The sequence below is a fragment of the Eretmochelys imbricata genome, chromosome 4 (genome assembly GCF_965152235.1).
Source record: "Eretmochelys imbricata isolate rEreImb1 chromosome 4, rEreImb1.hap1, whole genome shotgun sequence".
NCBI classification, from domain to species: domain Eukaryota; kingdom Metazoa; phylum Chordata; order Testudines; family Cheloniidae; genus Eretmochelys; species Eretmochelys imbricata.
The window spans coordinates 118,191,177-118,219,105 of NC_135575.1; the positions used below are offsets into that span (position 1 = coordinate 118,191,177).

At 39.5% G+C, this 27,929-nt stretch overlaps 1 protein-coding gene across 3 annotated transcripts in view; it reads right to left on the reverse strand.

Annotated features, from left to right (window-relative positions):
- ZNF518B (zinc finger protein 518B) overlaps positions 1-27,929 on the reverse strand; it is a 143,129-nt gene that overhangs the window by 101,623 nt on the left and 13,577 nt on the right. The gene's annotated exons all lie outside the window — the stretch shown is intronic.

Consider the following 27,929-nt stretch of genomic DNA (forward strand, 5'->3'; position numbering starts at 1 on the left):
TTTTGAATTCATCTTTTGAATACAGCAGCCGAGGGTCTGGTCTTATATTCCGATTATTTCTTTTAGAATGAAAGTGACAGCCAAAATTTCATAGTGGATGATGCATAAAAGTAGAGTATTAAACTAAAGCCTTCATGTATACAACATGAAGAAGAGAAGAGAGAAGTTTAGAATACCCGTACAGTGATGGAAAGCTTATCTGGAGAAGGACTCTAAAATGGAACTAACAAAATCTCTCTGTGTAACAACAGTATCACACTTACTTCTCATGTCAAATCTAATTTAAGGCTTGGATTTCTCAAGGAGCCACAGGCCAGATTTTCGAAGACATTTAGATGTCTATAGATGTAGATGGGCACATGGTGGGATTTACAGAAGCACCTAGGCAGCTAACTTCCATTGATTTCAGTGGGAGTTAGGTTTTTGATAATGCCACAAAGGGTCTATCTGTCTCTCTAGGTCCCTATATACCTTTAAAAGTTTGCCCCCAGGTACCCAACTTGTATTGAATTCTAATGGATTTGGGTGCCCCTCTCATTTAGGGTGCTTTCAAATTCCTACCTGAAAAAGCATAAATACTTCAAAGTAACAAGAAGATACATTGTTCATTCCCTGACATTTATACCTCCATATGACAGAGTTCCTTACTTTTTGGGGGGCCTGATTTCTTTCCCTTTGAGGTCAATGGCATAATTCTCATTGACTTACACAGAAAACAGCATTGGTCCATTAACATGAGGATTAATTCCACCCATCTGTTACAGGGAGAGAAGGATATTTTGTATTCTTCTAGGGAGCATTCTGCATTACTTACCTTTACATTACTCCTTGTTTGGTATCAGGAAAGCTTCTGATGTTACCTTGTAAACTATATGCCAGTCAGCTCTGGAATAAATTATTCCCATTTATGTCAATAGTTTAGCTCATTTACATCAGGGATGAATTTGGCCCATTAGCTTTTTTTACTGAATCACTTTGTAGTATACATGAATATAGATTAATTTCCTTCTTTCATTACTGTGATTAGGTGCATTCTTATTTGTATTTAGTGCTGTGCAATTTACATGCGTAAAGAAATAATATGTTCTTATTTATGAAATTCCAGATATCAGCAGGGAAGTTGAATTATCTTTCCAAACACGACAGCAAAAAACAAAATATCCTGCATCCAGGTAGGAATATAAGAATTGCATGAGCTTGTACTAGATGGTTCAGAAGAAATAAAAACCCCTGCACCTGGAAAACTATGCAGTACCATACCACAGAGGCATGACTACTTTCTAATACCATTATGTAATTACACCCTGAAACACGACATTTGATGGTCATTGTAATTTTAATTCAAGCTATTGTAACTACAGATGCTCTTCCTATTTATAGTCTTACTGAATTCAGTGCTTCAATAATAACTTATGACAGTGAGTTTCATATATTATGTAAAGAAGAAATTTTCTTGTATATTCTTGGTATTTTGTTCCCTGTTCCTTTCATTGGAAGGTGCCTTGTTCTTCTTAATAAGGAACATCTTTTTGGCCTTCTCTAGACAAGTCACTGTTATATAGATCTGTTATAATTTTTCTGTCTTTTCCCCATTCTAACCCTCATAAGCCTTTTCAACCTCTCTTTGAATACCACTCATACCCCCTTTCTCAATTATTTTTGACACACAAAAAGACGGGGTAGGGAAATTTGAAGTATATAATGATTTAACTTTTGTCCTTCAAAAGATACCATACTAGCATTTTGTACTCACCGACTGTTAATGGTTCACAAAACAGGTCCTATTTTTTTTCAACTACTTGAGGAGAAAGGTATTATACAGTATGATTAAGTCTGGCAGAACATAGCCCTTAATTGTTTGTGACTAGATTCTTGGTTTATGGAACCAGTGGTCCTGTAATTTGCAATTATTCAGTCAAGGTCCTTTCAAATTAAAGAATGTTAAAGACATACAGGTCCTGATCCAATGCCAACTGAAGTCAATAGACTCCCATTGCATTGGAACCAGCCCATAGATTTCACAGATACTAGCAAAGACCAGGCTTTATTCAACTAAGGAGTCTTCCAAGTAGTGAATACACATAGGTGACTGGTAACTGCTGATAGTGTGGGGGCACGACAAGCCACCCCTCGCCACCATCAACTTCCTGGTGACTGCCAAGGCACCATCCAGCAACACCCTCTTGACCATGTCGCCCCCCTGACCATGGTACCCTGGGCAGCTGATATGTCGCCCACCCTTAAGGCCAGCCCTGGCAGGTCCAGTCTTAGGAAAAATGGTGTCCTGGGCAAACTTGTATTTTGGTGCCCTGACCCCTGCTGCCTTCCTCCGGACCTTCACCCCTCCCCATTGCCTCTGGACCATGCTGCCTCCCCCCGTCCTCCAATTTCCTCTGGCCCCCCACTGCCTCCCCAGACTCCCCACCCACGACCATCACCCTGGCTCCTACTGCCTCCCTGGACTTCCCACCCACCCACGACCATCACCCCGCCTCCCCTGGATCCTGCTTCCTCCCTCCCCCACCCCCATTACTCCAACTGACTCCCCAAGCTCCCTTCTGCACACCCCAGGATAGTCCACATATGTACTTGAGCAGATAAGTGTGGCTGCCAGGAGGATTGAGGGCGGGGGGACATGTGACCTCCCCTGTCCTCCAATGCCTATGCATGTGCAGCAAGCTCAATACACATTAGGATTTGATTTCAATAGCACTATTTGAGATTTGTGGCTAAAATTCAAGATACAAATGAGTAAAACCAGTTTAAGCCAAAAATCCCATGGGAAACTTTGACCAATGCACAAATGTTGGTTTAAGGAAATGTTCCTGTTCAGAGGGTTCCCTAAAATACAATCATGCAGAGGTATGAGAGTCCATAATGTTTTTCCCCTGTATTACAGAGGTAGTCCTCCGTCAATGATGTATCATAGGTTGTTTACATTAGGATTGAATTTGGCACAGTGACTTTACTGCCAAAAATTCAAGCTTAACTTGATTTCTGAAAAATCAAGCTGTGGCTTTCTTTTGCTTGATACAGAGTCACCCTTGTGACCTGTGTGAATCCAAGTGAAACTTGATTGAGTTGCACTTTGTATTTGAGATCATTCAAACCTAAAACCCAGAGCAAAAGTCAGGGAATGTGAATCCATAAGAAGCACAAACTGATGGAAAAGTTTTATGAACCCCCACAAACTGAGATAACCAACTATCACATATAGAGAGGAGAGCAACAAAAATGACTAAAAGGTCTAGAAAACGTGACCTATGAGGAAAGATTGAAAATATGGGTTTCTTTAGAGAAGACTGAAGGAGTATATGATAACAGTCTTCAAGTATGTAAAAAGTTATAAAGAGGAGAGTGATAAATTGTTCTCCTTATCTGCTGAGGACAGGACAAGTAGTAATGGGCTTAAATTGCAGCAAGGAAGATTTAGGCAAGACATGGGGAAAAACTCCCTAACTGTAAGGGTAATTAAGCACCTGAACAAGTTACCTATGGTGGTTGTGGAATATCTATTACTGGAGGTTTTTAAGAACGGGTTAGATAAACACCTGTCAGGCATGGTCTAGATCAGTGGTTCTCAATCCATAGGCCACTTGCGGCCCAATCAGAACAAAGCTGAGGCCCAAGTGACATTCTCAGGGCCATACAGGTAATATATATATATATTGTGTAGATGCAACCCACATAACACAGAGAGCTGCATATGCGGCCCATAGTGGTAAATCGGTTGAGAACTACTGGTCTAGATCATTCTTAGTCCTGCCTCAGTGCAGGGGATTGGACTAGATGACCTATCAAGGTCCCTTCCAGTCCGGCATTTCTATGATTCTATATTATCACCAAATTTAGAACATGATCCAAAGCCAATGGAGAGATTACCATTAAACAGGCTTTGAATGAGGCCCTATTATTTACCAATTACAGTGCAGAGTTGTTCCCTATAGTATAGTTTTTATTGCTTTAGCCAATCGGTTTTTTATAAAAAAAATTCTGAAGCCATGAGTCTTCCACTTTTCTAATCCATGGTATATATGTGTGAGCAGTCTCTGTCTTTAATATATACAGCATACTGTGACCAGAGTCCCAATGGGGGCCAGCTATGATCACTCAATTAGGGTGAACTGCAAAGAATGGGGCAGACAGTCCCTAGAAGCCGGTGGATATTCCAATACTTAGATTTACCAAGCCAGTATAAAACAGCTTCTTTATTACCTTACTGGTTACTCAGAAGTCCAAACAACACAGTTTCCTTAAAGTGATCCAGCCACCTAAGTCAAATATGAAGATTCCTGAAAATCTTATTTCATCATATAAAATAAAAGGTTCTACGAATCCCAAAGGATCAGACACATTACCTCACAGGTTAATGAATGTTTCAAATCTTACCCAAATTCTACAACCAATTCTTATTAACTAAACTAAAATTTATTAAAAACAAGAGAGAGAGTATGGTTTAAAAAAAATCAATATACATACAGACATGAGTTCAATTCTTAAGATTCAGATTCATAACAGAGATGATGAGCTTTGTAGTTGTAAAGAGTTCTTTTAGAAATAGTTCATCAGTTATAGCCCAATGTCCAAATATGTTCAGGGCATACCAGCATAGGTATAGTCAAATAGGACCTCAGTTTTGTGACTCAAACTTCACCTGATGAAGCCAAAGCAGATCTGAGATGACAGAATCAGGACCCAAGGATCCTGTATACAATTTCATGTCCTCTTTGACAAGTTGGGAGTTCCTCCAGGAACAAAAGGCAATTAGGATGACTTTGAAGGAGGTCCATTACTGGTACTTAACTATAGAATTAACATAAGGCAATTTGCTTGTTCCTCCACCATTCACAGATTATTTGCTATACATTTCAAAGAGAGATGAATACAGAGATATTCTGTGTTTACAATTCATTTAAATGCTAGGATGTTCTTCTGATCTCTGAATTATCAGAATACAGCATAGACAGGGACCGCTGATTACATTGTCCACCCAACTCATATATATGTAAATACACAAAAACATTATCTCTCCACATGTCTTTTCAGGGTTGTTTATTTTGCAGGATGTTTAACCTTTTCTAGCCATGCATCACAATAAAAAATTCCAAAGTGATGAGTCTTCCACTTTTCTAATCCATGGTATTTATTTGTGAGCAGTCTCTGTCTCTAACATAGCTATATAACATACAATCATTGTCAAGAACAAATCATATCAAACCAACCTAATAGCTTTCTTTGACAGGGTAACAAGACATGTGGATGGAGGGAAGCAGTAGATGTGATATATCTTGATTTTAGTAAGGCTTTTGATACTGTCTCACATGTCCTTCTCATAAACAACTTAGGGAAATATAATGTAGATGGAGCTAATATAAGGTGGGTATGTACCTGGTTGGAAAAACATTCCCAGAGAGTAATCATCAGTGATTCACAGTTAAGCAGTAAGGGCATATAGAATGGCATCTGGCAGGGATTGGTCTGGATCTGACTCTGTTCAATATCTAGATAAAAATGATTTAGATCATGGCTGAGAAGAGTACACTTAGAAAGTCTGTGGATAATACCAAGCTGGTGGGGGTTGCTTTGGAGGATAGGATTAAAATTCAAAATGATCTGGACAAACTGGGGAAATGGTCAAAAAGTAAACAGGATGAAATTCAATAAGTACTCCATTTAGGAAGGAACAATCGATTACACACACACAAAATGGGAAATGACTGCATAGGAAAGAGTACTGCAGAAAGAGGCCTGAGGGTTATAGTGGATCACAAGCTAAATATGAGTCCACAGTGTAACAGTGTTATCAAAAAAGTGAACATAATGCTGGGATGTATCAGGAGTGTTGTAAGCAAGACCCAAGAAGTAATTCTTCCACTCTACTCCATGCTGATAAGGCCTCAACTGAAGTATTGTAACCAGGTTTGGGTGCCACATTTCAGAAAAGATGTGGACAAATTGGAGAAAGATCAGAAGAGAGCAACAAAAATGATTAAAGTGTAGAAAACATGACCTATGAGGGAAGATTAAACAAAACCAATTTTTTCAGTCTGGAGAAGAAAAGATTGAGGGGGGACATAACAGTTTTCAAATACAAAGGTTGTTGCAAGGAGGAGGGTGAAAATTGTTCTAGTTAACCTCGGAGGATAGGACAAGATGCAATGGGCTTAAATTGCAGCAAGGGAGGTTTAGATTGGTCATTCAAAAAAAATTCCTAACTCTCAGGGTAGATAAGCACTGGAATAAATTGCCTAGGGAGTCTCCCTCATAATAGGTTTTTATGAACAAGTTAGACAAACACATGTCAAGAATGGTCTAGTTATTACATAGTTCTGTCTTGCATACAGGGGACTGGACTAGATGACCTACTGAGGTCCCTTCCAGTCCTACACTTCTAGGATTCTATGACTGTGGTTCCTATGCACCAACCTTTAACACTTTTTAATTTCCCTTTGTAGTCATTAGAGCTCAAACTTAGAAATTTTTTCATGCTACATTCATCTCACACTTTCCTTGTCTTCATTCTTAATGTTTAAACAGATTATTTTAATACAAATTCATCCCTGATGGAACTCAATGGCATTTAGACTTTCCATATTTTTCATCTTTGCATATATGCAATATCACAATCCATAACAAATTGAGCATTTGCACTTACTTAACATTATTTACTACTTTCTCCTAGCCCTCCTTGTATGCTGAGTAGTAAAAGTTTTCAAGGCTCAGGTAAGAATCCTAAGATTCCATACAAAAACCCCTGTAAAACAGGAATGGATAAGTCCTAGTCCACACAAATATATGTACAAATACTTCTATGATGAACTAGAAAATAGTTGTATTATTTTTGATTAATACAATGAGTGCCTATGTGTTTGTTTATGATGAGTTACTTGCTATGGAGTTAAGATCAAAAAGGGTTGTTAAAGTAAAACAGTGACACAGATATGAGTCCTTGGGGAAACACTAGGGAAGCTGTTTATTTGGGGATGCCCTCTATGTGGCTCTATCCAAGTTAAAAATAGCTTACTCTTTCCAAGGCTAAGCTCAGGACAAAGGAGATACTTAACCATTACATGGCTCTGGGCCTACAAAAAGGAGAAAGTGTGGATAAGATAACTCAGGCAACCCCAGGGAGCGTCAGTGAGAGAGGACAGTCATACAAGGTGACACACAAAAGAGAGATTTCAGAGTAACAGCCGTGTTAGTCTGTATTCGCAAAAAGAAATGGAGTACTTGTGGCACCTTAGAGACTAACCAATTTATTTGAGCATGAGCTTTCGACGAAAGCTCATGCTCAAATAAATTGGTTAGTCTCTAAGGTGCCACAAGTACTCCATTTCTTTTTACAAAAGAGAGAGAGAGCATGCTGAAAGCAGTAAAGTCTGCTTCTCCCAACCACAGGTGGGGATTAGCTGAGCTGAGGGGAACTTACAGATTCTTTTAAGGAAAGATTAAGGTGTAGGCAAGGGGAAAAACAGAAGAACCTCAAAGATACGAACACCAGAGTCACGGACTGACCAGTCAACCGAACACCATGCGAAACCAGAAGTAACCAATCAGGCATCAACAGAGAGTAAAAAAAATAAAAGAAAAACCAAGTACTGTACTGTGCCTGTATTGCATCTTAAAGGTAGGCACATCTGGGCTGCCTGCCCTCCAGGCCCCCACCCTCGCAAGGCAGCCGCTTACAGCAAGACGCTGGGAGGGGGCCATGCTGTTTTTATTCCTTCTCCACTGGCCAGGAGGGAGACACATTGTTTACACCCATCCACCCACCCCTGCCCAGAGGGGGGCAAGCTTGCAAACTCATGCTGGGGCTGAGTAAGTTGCTCAGCAGCTGCTGAATCCTGGCCTGGAGTGTCAGCTGCTGGAACTGGAGCCCAAACTGCGCTTTGTTCAGCAAACATGGCTGGGGAACAGGGAGGCCCAAAGATCCAGTCTAAGTGGGTGCACTGAGGGGTACACACAAGAGGGATAAAGAGTGGTCTACGGTGTGGCTGGCCCAGTAACTGTGACAGCTTTGTTCAGTTCTATTCATTTTCTCTGCATCTTTCTGGTTCTGATTACCAGCACTGAATGTATCATTCAAGAGCAGTCTCCTCAGAGTCACACAGAGAGAAATACTCATTTCTCCAATCAGAAAAGGAGGCTTCTTCATAAAAGCATAGGCCTTTTTATTGCCAAATCACATTGCAAACAGATCAAACCTGCTGTCCACTATCACCCTGGATAACCTGTGTTGGTAAAATGAAGACCAATTTTTATGTGACCCCAAAATTTTATTTGGCTCATCCCTACTTACTGGTTAGTAAGATTGTTGTTTACAGTAATGTTCCCATAACAACACATACACACTAAAAAAAAAAAACCAAAAACCCTCTACTAACCAAACAGGCAAGGAAGAAAGAACAAAATATCTCTTTCTTTCAACCTCAGAAAAGCAGTCAGCTATTATGGGGATCGGAGCCACCTATTTATCTAATTAGGTAGCTAGATAGAATGTGAGCAGGGTTATTGTTATCACCTACGCTCCAGGGTTGGTTATAAAAGAATGGGACCCCTATTGTCTAAGCAGAAGACTTTACGATCAGTTTGTAATTAGTTGAATGTAGACAGGATGTCTTTCAGGCACAAACACCTGCTAAAGGGAATATCTCCTTGTATTGTCTCTACATTTACAGGCTGATGTATGAACAGTCTTTGGGTTAACGTATAAGAACCACAAGATAGATTACTTATAAATAAGAATGAAGTGGCTTTAATTTGTTTTCTTTTTATTAACAGAGGTTTTTATTGCATTAATATTGCAGCAGGCAAACAAGCCTTTGTTATCAGATTTCTCAAGTTAAGCAGGGTAGGGCTCAGTCAGTTCTTGCGTTTTGCAGGAAGTGAGCCTGGTGGTAAATGCTCCAGCTTATCTCTACCCAGCTACCAAAACCTTTATCTTCTTCCTTGACTACTTTTGCAAATGCATTGATGTCTTGCCAACACAAAAATCTGAGTCACACTGAATTTAAGGGCTGCATAAGATAAAGTTACTATAAAAATAAACACCACCAGGAAAAAATTCAATGTTTTCATGTATTTTTATTAGACCTGCGGTCAAATCTTCAGAAGTGCTTCATTACTTAGGCTCCTAAGTCCCATTTCCAACAGACCAAAGGGCCAAGTTTTTAAAGGGTTTTACGTATCTAAAGATGCAGACAGGCACCTAGGGGGATTTTCAAAAACTTCCAAATGACTAACTCTCATTGATTTCTCTAGGTGCCTGGATACCTTTAAAAATCTGGACCTTAGTGGGATTTTCAAAAGTACCTAACTAAGTAGGTTAGGCACCAAACTCCTATGGAAAATGTCATTTTGGTTGAAATTTTCTGAGTGTTAATAAAAAAAGTGAACTTTTTTCAAGGATTTCTGGAGGCATTTTTTGGTCAAAAATCAATTTTTTCTTGTGGGAAATAAAAATGAAACAAAAATATTTTTTTTAAAAAAATTTTAAATAGCAGCTCTAATTATTATATTTAAATCAATCAGAATCCCATTTAAAAAAAAAATTACCCAGCGCTGCATCAGAATTTCCAGGCTGCTGCACCACAGTTCCATTCAAAGCAGGAGACTTTACAGCAATAAATTCAATGTAGAGCATATGAAATCTTGCTTATAGGGCTACCTTCCCCCCCAGAAAGCAGCAACTAGTTCTGTACCTACAATCAACTGTGGATGCAGATGATAGAGCTTTGGTATCTAGTGACCAGCTGCAAACTGGATACGTAGACATAGCCACAATTTGGCACACACAATTGATTGCAGACACAAAATTATAGGCTGGTTCCAGACCTTTTAAACATTTGGCTCACAGCCTTCATTTAGGAACTGATCCAATGCCTACTGTAGACAAAAGGAGACTTCCAAGTGACTTCAATGGGCATTGTTTCATGTCTTTAAAAATAAATTTAATGCTGTTAGAAGCCAGAAAGTGGTACATACATGCACAAAAGATGCCTTAATTTTAAACACATGAAAACTATTACTTTTCTGTCAAATAAATTGTTTTCAAGATTGGGTGTCTTTGTTATTCCAGCATGCAATATGGTCAGAACAGTAATAAACTGATAGTGCAAGAAAGACAGATAAAATATAATGAAATACAGATTGGGTAAACAGACAAGGCCCATGTGATAGACCCCAGAAAGAAAAGATGGAAGATCTAGATAATCACATTTTTCTTTTCCTGTCTTGTAATCATTTATTGTACCCCTTTCCACATGGCATTTTTCAAAACAAACAAAATATTTGTGACATAAGAGACATGCTCGTGATATGTTTTTAAATATTGTTACAATAACCCAGTTTTATTCCAATATTATCTGTACATTAACTGTTGTCTAATTAGTGAAAATTAGAAATGTATGACAGCTTTTCACGCCTTCCAGCTGTGCAACAGGTAGCAGATGTCACTTCTCTGAACTCAGACTACAGGGCCTGATCCAAAGCTCATAGACTTCATTGGGAAGACCCATATTAAGTAGAGCAGCAGAGATCCTGAACATTTAGAGATTCCTGTGGATGGGTGGACAGAAGAGGCTTCCCCAAATGGTGGGATTGTGAATGGCTCTAATGTACCCCAGACCAAGCACTGCTAAGGCTACAAACGTAGATCCATGGAAATCAAGCACTATAAAATGTGGTAAAATAAAATGTTGTTACCTTTATAGCACATAGATAGCCATAAATATTTTCTGCTAAAGCACTGTTTTGACCATGGGGCCCTTAGAAATTATGTTGTAAATAAGTAGTATATAGTTAATATTTGCAAGTGACTTTCCTTGTGCATGAACCTTGAGTGAAGTAAAAAAGGAATCCTTGGAAAATGTCACTGGGCCTGATTCTGAAATCAGTGGAGTTATAGCCATATCAGCCAGATCAGAATCAGGCCCCTTTATTTTTAAATGTGATCACAAAACTGCATTTTCAAATAATAAACACTACGCTTTAAGGTATTTTCAATAAGGCACATATGCTGGCAAAATGACGTGATGGTTGATGTACAGAACAACATGGGTTTTATCCCAATAATTTATGTTTACAGGATCCAGATTAAACATACAAAACTGTTCAACTGAGAGGTCACCATCTCCAGGAAAGCTCAAGCCTTCTGAATGTAGATCACAATATAAATATGTAAACCTGCCAACACCGCATCTTACGAAGCCTGTTGAAAAGGTAAACAACCTTCTGATACATTAAAGAATCAATTTCCTATCAAAGAGATGTCGTTGTAGTAGTATGTAGTATTTGTATTACCATTGTGCCCCAGTTATAGACCATGGCCCTATTGTGCTGGTTGCTGTACAAGCACACAGCAAAAAGGTGTTATCACTGTATATTCTGTATGTGTACACACTGGCATAGCCACAATAGTTGTAGGCTAACTCCATCTAGGCACCTAAGTGGCCTGGAAAATGTGGGTGCTTAGTGTAATGCTGCTTGTGATGAGCATGAACACCAACCTCAGGGAAGACTGTTAAAAACCAGGGAACAAACTGCAAATTGGTTGTAAATTCTATACTTCGATTTCACCAATCAATAATCAAAGTATAAACTCCTCAGGTGATAGAATAGCCTAAATATGGAGTCACAGAGTCCCCAGTCAAGTACTCAAATCTATCTTGCCACCCAGGTGAGCATATCTTTGTAACAGATGGCTTACACCAAGAATCACAGCAATATTCAGGTTTCAGAGTAGCAGCTGTGTTAGTCTGTTTTCGCAAAAAGAACAGGAGTACTTGTGGCATGTTAGAGACTAACCAATTTATTTGAGCATAAGCTTTCTTGATCTACAGTTCACTTCATCGGAATGCATCCGATGAAGTGAGCTGTAGCTCACGAAAGCTTATGCTCAAATAAATTTGTTAGTCTCTAAGGTGCCACAAGCAATATTCCGGTTACTCCTGTTACCATCTCTCCATAGGTCACAACTGAGAATATCAAATTCAGGACAAACTGCTGAGAAATGGAGCAGATACACCTCAAAACTGGTGGTTATTCATCCATAACATATACCAGACCAGCAACAAAAGTAAACTTCTGTTTCACCACACTAGTTAACAAGCCATCAGAAAAGCAGTCTCCTTAGGTATTCCAGTCCTTGTATCACCACCAAAAACAAATAGACTTAATGATGAGTGGTTATTTAAAACCAATGTCATCAACCAAAGGGTGCTTCTGATCCCAAAGGACTAACCACATACCCAGGTCAATATAGAACTTAGATCTTACCCAATAATCACGCTGTTGCCAATCCTTTAGTATCTAATATCTAAAGGTTTATTTGTAAAAAGAAAGAAAGGTGAGAGTTAAAATTGTTTTAAGGAATCAAATACATACAATAAATGCAAGGTTCTTGGATCAGGCTTGTAGCAGCGATAGAATAAACTGCTGGCTTCAGTTAAGCCTCTGGTTGCTTCCAAATCATTGGAAGGTCTTCAGCCCATTGGTTATAATGTTCCCATTAGTATAGTTCATAATCCAGAAATCAGAGCAGGAAAGAGGCAAAATGGAGATGTTTCCAGGGCCTTTTAAAGCTTCTGCCAAATGCAGGGAAATCCATTGCTCTAGTTTGTGGAAAATTACAGGCGACAAGATGGAATTTAGAGTCACATGTCCATGCATGCTTCGCTTAGTCAAAGCAGAAGCAATTAGCCATACTCTAATAGAACATTCTCTAGGAAAGAGACTGAAATCCAGGACCACTAGGGTGGCATTCTCAGAAATGCTTCCAGTTCCATTGCAGGGCCAGGTAGGCAGGCAGAGCTTCAGAGTCTCAATGCATGGATGAGACAATGGTGTAGAGAGGAGGGGGTTAGATTTATTAGGAACTGGGGAAACTTTTGGGATAGTGGGAGCCTATACAGGAAGGATGGACTCCACCTAAACCAAAGTGGATCCAGACTGCTGGCACTTAACATTAAAAACTGCTCTGCAACGTTTTTAAACTAAGAGATGGGGGAAAGCCGATTGCTGCAAAGGCTCATGTGGATTGGACAGAGACTTCTCTGACAGGCGAGTCTATTGATAGAGATTCTCTAGGTTTTAGTCAGGAGGAGAGGATGGAAGAGGATAAAGTATGGGCCATATCAGACAAGAAACATTCACATAAAGAATCTGACACATCAGAAAAGGGCAGACAAATAAACAGTGACAAGTTTTTAAAGTGCTTGTACACAAATGCTAGAAGTCTAAATAATAAGATGTGTGAACTAGAGTGCCTCATGTTAAAGGAGTATATTGATATAATAGGCATCACAGAAACCTGGTGGAGTGAGGACAATCAATGGGACACAATCATTCTGGGGTACAAAATATATCGGAAGGACAGAACGGGTCATATGGGGTGGGGAGTGGCACTATATGTGAAAGAAAATGTAGAATAAAAAATGAAATAAAAATCTTAAATGAATCCACATGTTCCATAGAATCATACAATATCAGGGTTGGAAGGGACCCCAGGAGGTCATCTAGTCCAACCCCCTGCTCAAAGCAGGACCAATCCCCAACTAACTCATCCCAGCCAGGGCTCTGTCAAGCCTGACCTTAAAAACTTCTAAGGAAGGAGATTCCACCACCTCCCTAGGTAACGCATTCTAGTGTTTCACCACCCTCCTAGTGAAAAAGTTTTTCCTAATATCCAACCTAAACCTCCCCCACTGCAACTTGAGACCATTACTCCTTGTTCTGTCATCTGCTACCACCGAGAACAGTCTAGAGCCATCCTCTTTGGAACCCCCTTTCAGGTAGTTGAAAGCAGCTATCAAATCCCACCTCATTCTTCTCTTCCGCAGACTAACCAATCCCAGTTCCCTCAGCCTCTCCTCATAAGTCATGTGTTCCAGTCCCCTAATCATTTTTGTTGCCCTCTTCTGGACGCTTTCCAATTTTTCCACATCCTTCTTGTAGTGTGGGGCCCAAAACTGGACACAGTACTGCAGATGAGGCCTCACCAATGTCGAACTGTGGGGAAAATCTCTATGGATAGTAATTCCATGCTCTAATAAGAATATAACAGTAGGCATCTATTATAGACCACCTGGCCAGGACAGCGATAGTGACAATGAAATGCTAAGGGAGATTAGACAGGCTATCAAAATAAAGAACTCAATAATAGTGGGGGATTTCAACTATCCCCATATTGACTGGGTACATCACCTCAGGACAAAATGCAGAGACAAAATTTCTCGATACTTCAAATGACTGCTTCTTGGAGCAGCTGGTACAAGAACCCACAAGGGGAGAGGCAACTCTTGATCTAGTCCTGAGTGGAGCGCAGGATCTGGTCCAAGAGGAAGCTATAACAGGACCGCTTGGAAATAGTGACCATAATATAATAACATTTAACATTCCTGTGGTGGGAAGAACACCTCAACAGCCCAACACTGTGACATTTAATTTCAGAAAGGGGAACTATGCAAAAATGAGGAAGTTAGTTAAACAGAAATTAAAAGGTATAGTGACTAGAGTGAAATCCCTGCAAGCTGCATGGACACTTTTCAAAGACACCATAGCAGAGTCTCAATTTAAATGTGTACCCCAAATTAAAAAACACAGTAAAAGAACTAAAAAAGAGCCACCGTGGCTTAACAACCATGTAAAAGAAGCAGTGAGAGATAAAAAGGCATCTTTTAAAAAATCAAATCCTAGTGAGGTAAATAGAAAGGAGCATAAACACTGCCAAATTAAAATGTAATAAAAGCCAAAAAGGAGTTTGAAGAACAGCTAGCTAAAAATTCAAGAGGTAATAACAAAATGTTTTTAAGTATATCAAAAGCAGGAAGCCTGCTAAACAGCCAGTGGGGCCCCTGGACGATCAAGATACAAAAGGAGCACTTAAAGACGATAAAGTTATCGCAGAGAAACTAAATGAATTCTTTGCTTCAGTCTTCACGGCTGAGGATGTTAGGGAGATTCCCAAACCTGAGCCGTCTTTTGTAGGTGACAAATCTGAGGAATTGTTACAGATTGAAGTGTCACTAGAGGTGGTTTTGGAATTAATTGAGAAACTTAACTGTAACAAGTCACCGGGACCAGATGGCATTCACCCAAGAGTTCTGAAAGAACTCAAATGTGAAATTGCGGAACTATTAACTATGGTTTGTAACCTGTCCTTTAAATCAGCTACTGTACCCAATGACTGGAAGATAGCTAATGTAACACCAATATTTAAGAAGGGCTCAAGAGGTGATCCTGGCAATTACAGACTGGTAAGTCTAACGTCAGTACCAGGCAAATTAGTTGAAACAATAGTAAAGAATAAAATTGTCAGACACATAGAAAAACATAAATTGTTGCGCAAAAGTCAGCATGGTTTCTGTAAAGGGAGATCATGTCTTATTAATCTATTAGAGTTCTTTGAGGGGGTCAACAAACATGTGGACAAGGGGGATCCAGTGGACATAGTGTACTTAGATTTCCAGAAAGCTTTTGACAAGGTCCCTCACCAAAGGCTCTTACGTAAATTAAGATGTCATGGGAGAAGAGAACTGGTTAAAAGACAGGGAACAAAGGGTAGGAATAAATGGTAAATTTTCAAGCCAGTTGCAACTTAGATCTCACAAAGACAATGCTTGTAGCCAATCCTTTAATAAACTGTATAAAAAATAATTAAATAGGAGAAGGAAGCAATCGTTATTTACAATGTTAAAGTAGGTAAACATAAGACTGTAACTCCTATATCTAAGTTTCCAAAGGTAATGGAAGCTTCTATAATACGCAAACTCTATTTCAGAGGTTCTCAACCTTTTTCTTTCTGAGGCCCCCCCAACATGCTATAAAACCTCCACAGCCCACCTGTGCCTCAACAACTGATTTTCTGCATATCCAGTAGATTAAAAGTTGTATTAAACTGATAGTTATACAGTTAAACATACACAGAGATATAATATAAAAAAACAAACACATAAGATAGGTACAAAAATAAAAAAACCCTGAATATTATTTTTGTTTTACTTACTCAGTGTAAACCTGGCAGGGTCTGGGCTTCAACTTTGGCCCTGGGCAGTGAGGCTCGGGCTTCAGTTCCAGGCGGACCCATTTGGCAGCTCCCTTGAAATCTGCTGAGGGGCCGCGGATCCCCACTTGGGAGCCACAGCTCTATATGTCCTTTTGGGCTAACCCAGGCTAAGCAGCTGGGGAATCTCTTGCTTATGCCTAGAAAACCTTGCCCCCACAGAGTCCAAGTAGCACAGAGAAACAGTTCCTTCTTCTCAGGGGTTTTTATCCCCCTTCTCTCTCATGTTCTGAGGTGAAAAACTCAGTTGATGGGAGGAAACTATTTGCATGACTCATCTTCATTGGGGTGGGGAGGCACAGCAACAAAGTTCTTTGTCCTCTTTAACATTCCACAATAGTCCACCAAGTGTCGATGGATCTTTCCTTTTGGGCAGCATATAACACCTTTTGTTGAAGATCAGCTCTTCGCACTATGTCTATCTCCTGCCTGGTGATTTACACAGTCACAGAAGTTCACAATACAACCACTCAAATATTCCCTTATAGTATGGGATACAGATGTTATAAGTGAGATTAATTCACACAGCAACTCACAAGCATTCAACAAGCAGTCCAAACACAGTCTTATAAATTCTTCTACTCATTTTAACAACACTAACACACAGGTGAGCCAGACTGATTCCAGCTATGTATTTGTCAGTGTTTAACTGAGACGGGGGACTTTGGCACATGGTCTGATAGTGTCACAATTAGTAGCTCCGAAAATCAAGCCAATTACAGATTTATTATGCCTAACTTTAAGCACAGATTTTTAAAAAAAGGTTTTCCTTAATGTAACTATACTACTAGATAAATTATTTTGGCCACAACTTGTTCTCCTTCAAAAGCAAACTGTATCTAATCAGTATATTTTCATTGGCTTTTGCTTCTGCAAACTGTACTTCATTGCTATATACTATGGATAACATCTCACATTTCAGGATTTAAATAAATATGACTGGTATATTGGAGAATTTGATCGTCAGAAAGCAGAAGAGGCTTTGTTACAGGAGAACACCGTGAGTATCACTAATCTTTAAAGCAATGGGTTTATCTCTCGGAGAAAAACAAGATTTACTATGTAGCAGTCTAATTGGGTACAGCGTATATGAACAGAGTTGGCAACTTTTTTTTAATCACTTTTGACTTTTCATTGTACAGCTGTTAATTATATTTATTTCAGAAGCTGTAATTTACATATTATCAGTCAAACAAACATATATGGCCAAATTCTTTGCTGATTTACATTCCAGACAATATTAAAGGGAGTTACACCGTTCCTCAGGGCTGCAGTGGGCCTATTTTTATGGGATTTTTAATATACGGATACTCATAAAAATACACACACATCTTGCAGTTGTGTCGTACATTAATGTGCTTAAATGCTTTGCTGGATCAGGACTAAGGAAAGAATACCACACCATAGTACACTGCCATATTTTGTCCTGGATTAAATATGCTTATTTTAGCAACATTATTTATTTCTAGGCAAACCAACATTTTCCTTTAAATAGAACAGTACCAGAAGTATGCTGCTATCAGGGCAAGCTTTATGGGTAGAGCCCTGTATACATACAAAATTTGGATCCGCATCCATCCGCGGTCTGCAAACACGCATCCACGGATATCCGCAGATTTGCAAGGCTCTACTCATGGGCCCTGGTCAGGTAGGGCCCCAATTTTGAGGGATAGCCCTAGTTAATTTGTATCACTCATGAGGCTCCTGACTATTGCTTGCTCCTCAGAGGAGGCACTTGTGACACTTTTTGACAGACTAAGGACCAAGAATTAGAAGTGACAATGTGGAAAGGAGGGGAGAGAAGCTAAGAAAGGGGATGTAAGGTGGTGGACTCAATCACCAGCATAGGAAAGACAATCAGCAGTGCTCAGATCTGTTCACAGTCATAGTCTCAGGGCTCTGTTCATTGTTCAACAAAAGGAAACATGGATTCATAACATAAAGTAACAGCACCCAGTCTCAAACCAGCCCCAAAGCCTACTGGCCTTCAGCAACTTTTTGGTCAGAACCTCCACTTGGCCTGTCTAAGTCCACCTTGCCGTCCCCAGCTGCAATTTCAGGAGTCTTCTCTCAGACCTCTTCTGGTTTCAGGCTCCCACATGGAGCTCAGGCCCTCATTTATATTCCTTAGCTGGAAGTCATCAGACCCAGTCGCTTGATGCTGCCCAGCTGGGTTGGATGATTCCCAGTACCTGCCTTCCAGGCTCCTTGCTAGAACAGGGCTGTCTGCTCCCCAACCTCCCTGACCTATAAAAGGACAGACCATCCTGTTACACAGGACCTAATCCCAAGAGGAAACACTAATGATTTCTTTAGTGAAATTCTTTGCTATTGGGGTTGAGTTCCCTATCGTTCACCTCCTCCAACTGCTGCATCAGCATAAATCTTAAAACACGCAGGGTAAAGTCAACATTATGCAAGGTTCCTCAAATAGTAAATGTAGCTCAGTCCTCTCTTACATGATCCCTACTGCTAGAACCTCTCTTTAACCAAGCCAAAACATGACAGACTGGGAAAAAATAAACATACTAAATGAATCATAATCGGGAACCAAAAGCAGGAATTGAAATCATTGCTGTAAAACTACAAGACAAAGGCACTAATATTATATGACATACATCTCTGCACATGGATGTACTATAATTAAAACAGTCTTTCTTCAGGAAAAAAAGCAGTACTCTTAAAAAATGGGTACTGTTGCCAAAAAAAAAAAAAAAAATCTTTCATCTAATGTCCCACAAATACACTCCTGAAAGGAATTATAGGGTTAATCTCCAGCAGCAGGAAATTTAAAGTTGCCAGGGTCTTGCAAGAAACTATGCATTGCCATATTTCCTGTTGACTGTCACAGATTCTCCAGCAGACACAGATTTGGAGACCAAGAATACAACTGTTGGCCTTGCATGAACAAGAAAGAAAACAAAAAGAAAAGGAGTACTTGTGGCACCACAGAGACTAACAAATTTATTTGAGCATAAGCTTTCATGAGCTACAGCTCACTTCATCAGATGCATTCAGTAATTTTCCACTGAATGCATCCAATTAAGTGAGCTGTAGCTCACGAAAGCTTATGCTCAGTTAAATTTGTTAGTCTCTAAGGTGCCACAAGTACTCCTTTTCTTTTTGCGAATACAGACTAACATGGCTGCTACACTGAAAGAAAGAAAACAGTAAGTCAAAGTAAGGAAAAAAAGAGGTTAACAATGGACAAAGCATGAATTCACAAATGGTCCTGTAAACATGTAGTTAGTAAATAAAGAAATAATTTTAAAAAGGAATGTGTGATAAGTTTGCATCTGCAGCTTTGTTTACTAGCATATTTTGTACCTTGTGGACAGTTTAGAATTTATGTAATGAGGACACATTAGTCTCTATATAAAATTAATGTATTATGTGCTTTGGAGTTGTGGTAAATCTCTATACCCACGCCACTGCATTTGACCTTGATCACCTAAGGGTAATTTTGCTGAATGTCAATTTTAAAAACACATCAGTGACAAGCCCAGATTCGAGCTCATTTATTGGGAACAGAATGGAAAAGGTCTCAGAGAAAAATCCAAACACAACCAGCACAGTCCGTTGAATTATGTCTTAACTACTTATGCTTAACAATCTGTTTCCCTTTGTATTTAGCTGTGACTCAGTTAGTTTCCCAGACCTGAAGAGCTCTGTGTAAGCTTGAAAGCTTGTCTCTCACCAACAGAAAGTTACCAGTAAAAGTTACCTCACCAACCTTCTTTCTCCAACAACAAGGCTAGATACAGCAGCATCAGTACTGCTATTGCTTGTTAAATAAATAAGTAAGTTCTCTAAACCGTGTGATCATGCAGCAGCCTATTTAGTGCCGTGCAGGCACTCAGGCAACTCACACGGCCTGGACCTGCCACGACCAGGGGAAGGGCGCCCCTCCCCCGGCCCCAACCCAGCCCCTGACCTGCCATGGCTCGGGGAGGGGTAGCCCAAACCCAGCGCCAGTCTAGACCTGTTGCGGCTGGGGCACCCTTCTTAGCCCTGGACCTGCCACGGCCAAGGGAGGGGCGCCCCTCCCCTGGCCCGAACCCAGCCCTGGCTCGGACCTGCCACGGCCATGGCACCTATCCCACGGCTCCAGCCCCGGAGCTGCTGTGGCAGGGAGAGGCACCTCTCCCCCGCAACCCATCCCAGATGCTGCTGTGGGGAGAGAGAGCTGAGGGAAGTCCTCTCTCCCTACCATAGCCCAGAGCACCCTCCCAAACCCAAACTCCTCATCTCTGGCCCAGCCCCACCCCACCCCAGAGCCCACATCCCAACCCTCTGCCCCAGCCCTGAGCCCCTCATCCCCAGCCCAACCTCAGAGCCCACACCCCCAGTTGGATCCCTCACATCCCTGCAGCCCAACCCTCTTCCACACTCCTGAGCCCCCTCCCACACTTGACCCCATCCCCACCACATGAATTTTGTTATGTACACCAATACGAAGGTGATGTGTCACACATCACCTTCGTATTGGTGCACATAACAAAATTCATTCTGCACATGTGGGAAAAATTAGAGGGAATGCTCTCCTGAAACCAGCCTTATTTATCATTTAAATATTGCAGACAGGTTTCCTGTTAAATAGGTGAATGAAGGAATCTGCAATATTATTTCAGGCCATTTTATGCATATTTTTAAACCAAGGTAAGTGGGAGACCTTCTGTTTCTCCAAGGGCTCAACTTTTTCCCCAAAGAACTCTAAATCAGCATGAAGCAGCATACAAGAGCTGAAAGCCCCTTGCATTGGCTGTATTTGACAGCACTAAACTGTACTGGCCATCCTCACAATAGTTGGTTTGGTAAGCAAAAGAGGGAGTGTTTTTTTTGTTTTTTGTTTTCTTACAGGTGAGTGGTATAAAGGAAAAGCAGCTAACAAGAGCATGCTATTTGTCACAACCTGACTGCAGGAGATATCTCACCAGAACATAGCTTTCCAATACTATAAATTGGATCACAGGCAAAACTTCTCTTTGTATTAGGGAGGGATAACTTCAGCAAGGAGTTGTTGCATTGGTGGTTTGTATTTATATGGATGTGTTTCAGACTTCAATATAAAAAGGACACCATTCAGAGCATACTTCTCCTGCTAGTCTGAGAGGGAACACCCTCCTTTCTGTCATTTTAAAGTCAATAGAAGTTGGGCACCTAACTCCTTTAGCCACCTGTGAAAAATCCCACCCAATATTCATCCTAAGACATTAAGACTCCACCACAAAAAGAGGGTCCTATTTTGTCTTTTAATGTTCTCATGGTAAGGGCTAAGGAAAACTTCCATTAATGTAAAGATACATTGAAATGGATTTTGAAAATATTTCCCCTTCAATAATAAAACAGCCCTCTGGAAAAACCCCATCACTATGAGGTCTTTTCTTTCTCGGGTTAACTGCCAGTGAAAAAATATTTGATCTTGCACCATCGAAGAGCTGGAAAATTTTGCTGTTGACTTCAATAGGTTCAATAGTAGCCCCATAGACACTAATAACTTTTCTTGAACAGGAAAAATGAAGTTCAGGATACCTAGTACATCTAATTATTCTGTCATTTACCTGATACTAAACTATTCCTGAAGTATCTTATAAAAGCTATTTGCTTAATTTATCAAGCAGTGTCTCAAAACAACTTGTGTGATATCTACACTTATTACAGGTACCTACTTAGCAACATACATTTCTAGTCTCTCTTACTGTACTTTCAGTGTGGCCCTCACACTTTGTGAAGGTTAAAAATAAAATACACACAAGATAGGCTGCAAATAATCCACACCCAGGACTGTAATGTTCAGTACAACAAATGAAATATGTGAAACAGCAGTTGTCAAAAAGGGCACATACTTTGTTTTCCCTGCCAGACTACTTTTATTGTGAGGTTGAATAATCCCAAATTAGAGTGGCTAAAAGTAGTTACAGACGTGTTCAGATCCTAATTAGACACTGGGCTAATTAAATGTAAAATTGAGGGAATATCTTAATAGCTTTACTGCTAATATTACTTATATGATGGTATCATCCAAAGTGTGACAGGCACATTCCAGTCACAGAAGGAAGTGTCTGCCCTGAAGACCTGAGAATCTGAGGCCATTATTTTGCAAGCGCTTAAGCTTATGACTTACCGGTACTTATGCATGTGAGCAACCCTGTTGAATTCACTAGAATAAAGGCCCTAATCCTGCAATCATGAAGGCCTTGTCTACACTGCCACTTTACAGTGCTGAAACTCTCTCGCTCAGGGGTCAGAAAAAACACCCTCCTGAGCAATGCAAGTTTCAGCGCTGTAAGTGGCAGTGCAGACAGTGCTCCCAGCGCTGGCAGCCGTGCTCCCCTCGTGGTGGTGGTTTTTTTACAGCAGTGGGAGAGCTCTCTCTCAGCACTGGTGCCACGATGACACAGCTATGTTAATAGCTGTAATGTTGTTAGTGAAGACATATCCTTAAGCACTTAAATTTATGCACAAAGTCCTTTTGACAAAAATGGGGCAACTCAAGAGCGCAACATTAAGTATGTGTATGTAGGATTGGGGCCTACACAATTCTCTTACCGTGTAATTCTACAATAAAATTAAGTCTGATAGACAGCACTGCTTTTTTCAGGTCTTTAAAATGTGCAAATACAATACTATTTGAAAAATCTAATTTTGAAATGTACTTCCATCTAGATCCATAAAATTAAATCAAAATAAATTAAGAGGTTCAATGCAACATATAGAATTTATGGTTGTGTCATAAGTTCCATTACAGATAGTCCCTGTAATTCCTTTACTTTACATCCAGGTGTAATTGAGGTGCATGAACCAAAACTTTATTTTTAGATGCAATACCCTAGGTATCACACTCCCACTACCTTACATCATCTTCTTACTCTTCTTTCTTCGCATACATTTTCTTCTTAGCATCAGTTTTTCCAGCATTGTAATATGAAAAAGGTACTTCCACATTAAAAATTCTATAATACTGCAATATACATCATGCTATAATTCTCATTATTGTACATACAGATTAAGTATACTATGTATATGTAATTCATTACTTAAATCTAATAACTTTACTAATTAAAAATCCTCTCTATGTTATATTGTCATAAGACACCTTGTTTAAATATATAGTATGTTACAAGATCTATTCTGATTACAATATTCCATTATATAGTTCACACATTAAATAATCCTGTAGAATTTACCCCAAACTTCTGGGCTGTTTATGTAAACACATTATTGGAATTTACAAGTATAACTAATGTTATAATTTGTCATGCAGGATGAGACATTCTTGGTCAGAGATTGTTCAACTAAATCAAGTGCTGAACCATATGTTTTGGTCATATATTACGGAAACAAGGTATACAATATTAAAATACGTTTTCTGGAAGACAGCCAGCAATATGCATTGGGAACAGGGCTCAGAGGAGATTATGTGAGTGAAATACCATCTGATATTCTACTTTATTATTTACCTGTTGCACTTAACAGCTCTAAATACTATAGGGGATTAATTAGGTAATTAGTATTGTTCCCCAGGGGTCTATACTGGGACCAGTCCTATTCAACATATTCATAAATGATCTGGAAAAAGGGATAAACAGTGAGGTGGCAAAATTTGCAGATGATACTAAACTACTCAAGATAGTTAAGACCCAGGTAGACTGTGAAGAGCTACAAAAGGAGCTCTCAAAACTGGGTGACTGGGCAACAAAATGGCAGATGAAATTCAAAGTAATACACACTGGAAAACATAATCCCAACTATACATACAAAATGATGGGGTCTAAATCAGCTGTTACCACTCAAGAAAGATCTTGGAGTCACTGTGGATAGTTTTCTGAAAACATCCACTCAATGTGCAGTGGCAGTCAAAAAAGCAAACAGAATGTTGGGAATCATTAAGAAAGGGATAGAGAATAGACAGAAAATATCTTATTCTCTCTATATAAAACTATGGTACACCCACATCTTGAATGCTGCATGCAGATGCGGTCGCCCCATCTCAAAAAAGATATATTGGAATTGGAAAAGGTTCAGAAAAGGGCAACAAAGGTAATTAGGGGTATGGAACAGCTTCCATATGAGGAGAGATTAATAGGACTGGGACTTTTCAGCTTGGAAAAGAGACGACTAAGGGGGGATATGATAGAGGTATACAAAATCATGACTGGAGAAAGTAAATAAGGGAATGTTATTTACTCCTTCTCTTAACACAAGAACTAGGGGTCACCAAATGAAATTAATAGGCAGCAGGTTTAAAACAAACAAAAGGAAGTATTTCTTCACACAACATACAATCAACCTGTGGAACTCCTTGCCAGAGGATGTTGTGAAGGCCAAGACTATAACAGGGTTCAAGGAACTAGATAAGTTCATGGAGGATAAGTCCATCAGTGGCTATTAGCCAGGATCAGCAGGGATGGTGTCCCTAGCCTCTGTTTGCCAGAAGCTGGTAATGGGTGACAGGGGATGGATCACTTGATGATTGTCCGTTCTGTTCATTCCCCCTGGGACACCTGGAGTGGCCACTGTCAGAAGACAGGATACTGGGCTAGATGGACTTTTGGTCTGACCCAGTATGGCCATTCTTATGTTCTTATACAAAACCTAACATAAAGAAGACTAACTTGTTAGGTGTTTCTTTAAAAGTTTCATTTCAAATCTTTTCATTTCAAATAGTAAATGCTTGAAATGCTGACAAATAAGTCACAGGAGTAATTTAGGGCCTAATCTTGCATGCTCAAATTCCCATTTTAAACCATCAGGAATTTTTCCTGAGTAAGAACAGTTATGGCCTATATAGTTTCATCCACATGGTTCCAAATGACATGTACAATTTTTTTAAAATAATTTTTGCTATTTTTTCAGTTTTTACTTTATGCATCTGACAGCACTTTTGAGGCCTGAGTTCCAAGGGCAGATTCCCTTCAGCGGATGCATTTTTAGCAATGAGGACAGGACCCCAGCTCAGGCACATTGAGTTAGACTTGGAAGTAGACGGTTACTATACCTTAATAATCACAGTGTAGATTCCAGCCAGCACTCAGCTCTTAAAGGGACCATCCACTCCAAGAATGTAAATGTTCTATCCCTCAGATTGAAAAGGTTCATCACCAAGGTGTTGCTGGAGCCCACTTGTCTTGGTTGTGAGGCACTCTAAAGTGCTGACTCTTTTCAGATCTGAGCCTCCTAGCTCTGGGACCACAGTGAGAATGGAATGACACTGGCAGTACAGAGCACTATTACACAATGGTACAGAGAGCTACCAAGTTTCAAACATTTTAGTACATTGGAAAAGAAAGACTTATAATATGATCTTATAAATGCAAACAACTTTGAGGAAAAAAATCTTACAATGATTTGATAGAAGTGGGAAGGTAGACATATCAACCTTGTCATCTCAGCTAATGGAAAGACCCAAAAGTCAGAACTCATAAGTAGGTTCTAATCTGTGCACAGAGAGCACATGCCCACCCTAGACTGTGGATCTGCATCAAAAGTACTCAGATTACAATGCTGTTCCATTTTCAAAAATAAGCATTTGAATAGTCTCTTGGTTCTTATCACCATAGTGTATAAGACTGGTTGTTTTTAACAAAGTAAATCTATAACTTTCAGCATGGAAATCCTGCCGGATCCTGGCAAACGTCCTTTCTGTGTAAAGCCACCAATTCTCTGCCTGGCTAGTTCCCGGGGGCAGACGACCTGGGCAGGAGGCTTAAATCCTCCATTTTAATGTTGGCTATATATGTTTTGCTTTGTTTTTAAACTTAACTAAAATAACTTTCCCAGAAACCAACATGGAAATTGACTAAAGTCTCCTATTGAATAGCATTTCTCTGCAGTATTAGGAAGCCCCAGAGAAGAGAGACGCCCAAGAGAAGCATTTCTTTTTATCACACCAGCACCTGCCTTGGGAAAGGGGGGAGGGAACTGATGCACTGAACTGGGGTAGAGATGCAGGTACAGTGAAGGATCAGAGGCACCGTGTACTGTTCATCAGAGCTGCCTCTGCATTTCAGATGGAGTAAGCAGAAGGATTCCAAAGCTGCTCTTCCTTGTTTATTCTCTTCTCAGTTTGTCTCAAAGAGGTTAAAACATTTATAAGGCTTCAACAATTAGAGTAAAATTGCAGTCTGTAATTTCCCTGTCTGCTTAAATGCTTTTCAGAGGTATTTGGTACAAATGAATATATTGTTAAGATAAGGTTAATTCCATTTTTGTATCTGGGAGACAGAAGGAAAAAAACAGATGCAGCCCTAGTATTCAAAATCTGTACTTTGACATCCTCTCTCCAATTCCGCATCTTCACTTCTTTAAAGGATAACTCTCTTGTGACGGAATTTTTCTGCAGCATGCTTTCACTTTTGGATCAATTTATTTTACCTATTTTTTAAACTCAATTAATTTAATCCATCCCAAATACTAGTTTTGATCTTTCATATAAAGATTGTTAGTTGTTAACTAATGTAGATTTTATCATATATGTTCTTTTTCATACTCTTCCTTGGGAAGTTTTCTGAGAAGGAATCGATTCCACTTAAGCATCTATCCAAGGATACCATTAGGCCTTACGTCTCTTTATGAAAAAGAACTGTATTGACTAGAGTTTGGATTTATCCTAGAAAACTGTTACCTCTCTATTAGCAGCACGGTGACCAACACCATGTGTCTAAAACATCATGCAGTTAAATTGGTACAAAGCCATAATGCAATGAATACAAGCAAAAGAGAAAACAAACCAAATTTAAAATCATAACTTTGTTGGTGCCTTTTTCTGGCAATTAAGCCACAGCTGTACACATTTACATACATATTTTGTATATTAAATTGAGCTCACCTGAGGGCCCAATCGTACAACGAGCCAAGCATCTTCTGGGAGTTACTACTAAGCATTCTCAAATCTCATTAAAGTTAACGAGGGTGGGAGATGCTCAGCACCTCACAAGATATTCCCAACTGGTTAGTTTAAAAAAAAAAAAAAAAAGGAGGAGGAGGATGTTTTTATCTTACTTTCCTCATAACAGCCTAAAGTATCCTGCACTGAATGTCAATTTTAGTTTTTTAGATAGTTCAGTAAATAATAGATTAGGAACGTACGTGTGTGTGTGTGTATTTTATATATATATAAATAAATCAATTGTTTTATCCCTTATGGACAATGCCACATTTTAAAAACACACACATGTTGCTGTTTGCTAGATTTTAGGTTACATTCCAAGGGTCTAAAACCCTCTGCCCCTAAAAAAGAAAGCTACTGTGTCCCAGTGTAATATTAAGCAGGGAAGACTACTGGAGGTACAAAGGGGATGAAATGGGGTGGGAGTATGTGTGGGAGAGGTGGGGGGGCGTTATTTCTTATATGTGGTCATTGCTTTGGTTCTTCTTACCTGTTTCATATCAGAAGATAAGGATTTTCAGCATTTCTGTGTTCAATTGTTTAATGTTTTTCAGAAGTTTGATTCTGTGCAAGAAATCATTGACTTCTACACATGTGTTCCCATTACACTTATTGATGGAAAGGATAAGTCTGGAATCCAGAGAGAACAATGTTACCTAACACATCCTTTTAAGTTGAACAGAAGATGCTTCTTACCCTAAGTGATTTCAATCTGTTTGTATAAATGTAAAAATAAGAACACTTTAATATTTAAAATCTGTGTAGAAATTAGATTAGATTTGTGTTCAACATGAATACAATGAAGAGTTCTAATTCTTGAGAAAAGACTATGAAATGTGATTTCTCATATATGAGACTAGATCAAATTGTACTCTGCTGTGCGTGATTAAAATTAAGTAATATACAAAAGTGAAACTTCAAATAAAGGGTGTTCCGGCATGTACAAATGTCATAGTACAACTGCACAAAAAGGTATGAACA